Source organism: Arachis ipaensis, chromosome B04 (assembly GCF_000816755.2).
Source record: "Arachis ipaensis cultivar K30076 chromosome B04, Araip1.1, whole genome shotgun sequence".
Taxonomy (NCBI): domain Eukaryota; kingdom Viridiplantae; phylum Streptophyta; class Magnoliopsida; order Fabales; family Fabaceae; genus Arachis; species Arachis ipaensis.
Window position 1 is genome coordinate 63,884,623 of NC_029788.2, and position 4,327 is coordinate 63,888,949.

Sequence of the window (4,327 nt, forward strand, 5' to 3'; positions counted from 1 at the left end):
CCTATTTTATTATTTTGATTGAAAAATTTTAAGTTTGGAATTTTCTTGTTAAGAAAGTTTCAATCTTTAAAATTTTAAAAACATATCTTTTTCAAATCTTTTCTTTTATTTATTTTCTTACAAGTATCTTTAATTTTAAGACATATCTTTTTCAAAACTTCCTAACCACTTTCTCTCTCTTCATTTTTTCAAAATCACACTAAAAAAATTTTCAAATCTTTTTAATTAATTAATTATTTTAGTTTTCAATTTTCTTTTATTTCTTTTCTTTTAATTTTCGAAACTTATACCATCTTTCCCATTTACTTTATTTTAATTTCTTTAATTTCAAATTAGCATTAAATAAATAAAATAAAAACAAAAATATTTTAATTTTTCTTTTATTCTATTTTTGTTTTTCAAAACATAATCCTTCTTCCAATACCAGTGCTCTATATCCTGACATAGAGACACAGATATTTTCATTTCTTTGTTAACTGTGTATACAGAAACAAGAGAGGTTCATTATGGACTCAAGTGGAAATGAACAGTCCAGAAGGACTCTGGGGTCATATGCTAACCCCACTAATGCTTCATATGAAGAATAGTATCTGTATACCCCCTATTATAGCCAGTAATTTTGAGCTAAACCCTCAGCTTATTATAATGATGCAGCAAAACTGCCAGTATTCCGGTCTTCCACAGGAAGAACCTACTGAGTTTCTGGCACAGTTCTTACAAATTGCTGACACAGTACGTGATAAGGAAGTAGATCAGGATGTCTACAGATTATTACTATTTCCATTTTCTCTAAAAGATCAAGCTAAGAGGTGGTTAAATAACCAACCCACAGCAAGCATAAGAACATGAAAACAGTTATCAGAAAAAATTTCTGAATCAATATTTCCCTTCGAAAAGGATGATAAAGCTAAGGCTGGACATCCAGGGCTTTAAACAAGAGGATAATGAATCTCTTTATAATGCCTGGGAGAGGTACAGAGAGATGCTAAGTAAATGCCCCTCTGAAATGTTTTCAAAATGGGTGCAATTAGACATCTTTTACTATAGGCTTATAGAAAAAGCCTAGATGTCTCTAGACCACTCAGCTGGTGGATCTATACACATGAAAAAGACAATTGAAGAGGCTCAAGAGCTCATTGATACAGTTGCTAGAAATCAGCATCTGTACTTAAGTAGTGAGTCCTCCATGAAAGAAGAGGCTAAAGCACTATCCATTGAACTTAGTCCTCCAGAACAAGTTATTGAACTCAATCAACAGTTGTTTCTTATAACAAAATAGTTAACAGAATTTAAAGAGATGCTACAAGACACTAAAAATGCCAACAAGAATATGGAAGCACAATTGAACCAGACAAGACAGCAGCTATCTAAACAGATAACAGAAGAGTCCCAAGCTATTCTGTTAAGGAGTGGGAAGACATTGAATGTCTCAACTCAAGGCAGCAAAAAGCCAAGAAAGAAACAACTGACAGAGGATGACCAAACTACTGTCCAAAATCCCTCTGAGGACGGTAAGAGCCCAGAGAGGAATGATTCTGGCATTCTAACGCCAGAAAAAGGGGTGAAATTGGCATTAAACACCCAATAGATGGCCAGTTCTGGCGTCCAAACGCTAGAAAAGGGTGGAAATCTGGCGTTAAACACCCAATTCTGGCGTTCAAATGCCAATGAGGGATCAGACACCTGCAAGTGCTGATAACAACCCCCTTAAGCAGGCTTCTCCAACCACTTCTGTAGGAAATAAACCTGCAGCAACTAAGGTTGAAGAATATAAAGCCAAGATGCCATATCCTCAGAAACTCTGCCAAGCAGAACAGGATAAACAATTTGCCCGATTTGCAGACTATCTTAGGACTCTTGAAATAAAGATTCCGTTTGCAGAGGCACTTGAGCAAATACCCTCTTATGCTAAGTCCATGAAAGAGATCTTAAGTCATAAGAAGGATTGGAGAGAAACTGAAAAAGTTTTCCTCACTGAAGAATGCAGTACAGTCATTCTGAAAAGCTTACCAGAGAAGCTTAAAGATCCCGGAAGCTTTATGATACCATGCACATTAGAGGGTGCTTGTACCAAGACAGCTCTATGTGATCTTGGGGCAAGTATCAACCTAATACCTGCATCCACTATCAAAAAGCTTGGTTGGACTGATGAAGTTAAACCAACCCGGATATGCCTCCAACTTGTTGATGGCTCCATTAAGATTCCATCAGGCGTAATTGAGGACATAATTGTCAAGGTTGGGCCATTTGCTTTCTCCACTGACTTTGTAGTGCTGGAAATAGAGGAGCACAAGAGTGCAACTCTCATTCTAGGAAGACCTTTCCTAGCAACTGGACGAACCCTCATTGACGTCCAAAGAGGGGAGATAACCCTGAGAGTCAATGAGGATGAGTTCAAGTTGAATGCTGTCAAAGCTATGCAGCATCCAGACACATCAAAAGACTGCATGGGTGCTGATATCATTGACCCCCTGGTTGAAGAGGTCAATATGACTGAGAGTCTCGAATCAGAGCTATAGGACATTTTTAAAGATGTTTAGCCTGATCTGGAAGAATCATAGAAAATAGAAGAACCTCTAAAAACTCCTCAGGAAGAGGAGAAGCCTCCTAAACCCGAGCTAAAGCCACTACCACCATCCCTGAAATATGCATTTCTGGGAGAAGATGACACTTTTCCGGTAATCATAAGCTCTGCTTTAGAGCCACAGGAAGAGAAAGCACTAATTCAGGTGCTAAGGACACACAAGACAGCTCTTGGGTGGTCCATAAGTGATCTTAAGGGCATTAGCCCAGCCAGATGCATGCACAAGATCCTATTAGAGGATGATGCTAAGCCAGTGGTTCAACCACAGAGGCGGCTGAATCCAGCTATGAAGGAGGTGGTGCAGAAAGAAGTCACTAAGTTACTAGAGGCTGGGATTATTTATCCTATTTCTGATAGCCCCTGGGTGAGCCCTGTCCATGTTGTCCCCAAGAAGGGAGGTATGACAGTGGTTCATAATGAAAAGAATGAACTGGTTCCTACAAGAACAGTTACAGGGTGGCGTATGTATATTGACTACAGAAGGCTCAATACAGCCACCAGAAAGGATCATTTCCCTTTACCATTCATAGACCAGATGCTAGAGAGACTAGCAGGTCATGAATACTACTGCTTTTTGGATGGCTATTCAGGTTACAACCAAATTGCAGTAGATCCTCAAGACCAAGAGAAAATAGCATTCACATGTCCATCTGGAGTCTTTGCCTACAGAAGGATGCCATTCGGTCTGTGCAATGCACCTACAACCTTTCAGAGGTGCATGCTCTCTATCTTCTCTGATATAGTAGAGAAATTTTTGGAAGTCTTCATAGATGACTTCTCAGTATTTGGAGACTCATTCAGCTCCTGTCTTGACCATCTACCACTTGTTCTGAAAAGGTGCCAAGAGACTAACCTGGTTTTAAACTGGGAGAAATGTCACTTTATGGTGACTGAAGGAATTGTCCTTGGGCACAAAATTTTGAACAAGGGAATAGAGGTGGATCAAGCTAAGGTAGAGGTAATTGAAAAACTACCACGACCTGCCAATGTTAAGGCAATCAGAAGCTTTTTGGGGCATGCAGGATTCTATAGGAGGTTTAAAAAGGATTTTTCAAAAATTACAAAATCTCTGAGCAATCTGCTAGTTGCTAAAACACCATTTGTCTTTGACACAGAGTGTCTACAAGCATTTGAGACTCTGAAAGCTAAGCTGGTCTCAGCACCAGTCATTTCTGCACCAGACTGGACATTACCATTTGAACTAATGTGTGATGCCAGTGACCATGCCATTGGTGTAGTATTGGGACAGAGGCATGACAAGCTTTTTCATGTCATTTATTATGCTAGCCGTGTTTTAAATGACGCGCAGAAGAATTACACAACCACAGAAAAGGAGTTGCTTGCAGTGGTTTATGCCATTGACAAGTTCAAATCTTATTTATTAGGATCAAAAGGTGTATTGAATTGAGAAAAAACATAGTAAATAAAATAGAAATAGATAAAGAAATGGTGGGTTCCATCGTTTCTATGATTACTTTTTTAACGGCGAGATCCTCTATACACCAGAGCCCCTTCCCGAATCTGAGGTTTTGTTTAATTGTTCATAGGGTCTTAACAAGAGAATTCTTATCAATGCTAATAATAAAGAAGATGGCACTAAAAAAGTCACATTCTACAAAAAAATCAAAGAAAAAATGAAGTAAATAGAATATTCAAGAACACTGACCATGCTGCTCTAAAATATCTCCTTACAAAGCAGGATTCAAAACCCAGACTCATAAGATGGGTGTCGCTTCTGCAAGA

General features: G+C 38.5%; 1 long non-coding RNA gene across 1 annotated transcript in view; it reads left to right on the plus strand.

Moving 5' to 3' along the window:
* Positions 1-4,067, plus strand: part of LOC107637804 — a 9,746-nt gene extending 5,679 nt beyond the window's left edge. The window contains exon 3 of the long non-coding RNA XR_001619537.2: positions 3,979-4,067. This is a non-coding gene — a long non-coding RNA (uncharacterized LOC107637804). The remainder of the gene's footprint in view (positions 1-3,978) is intronic.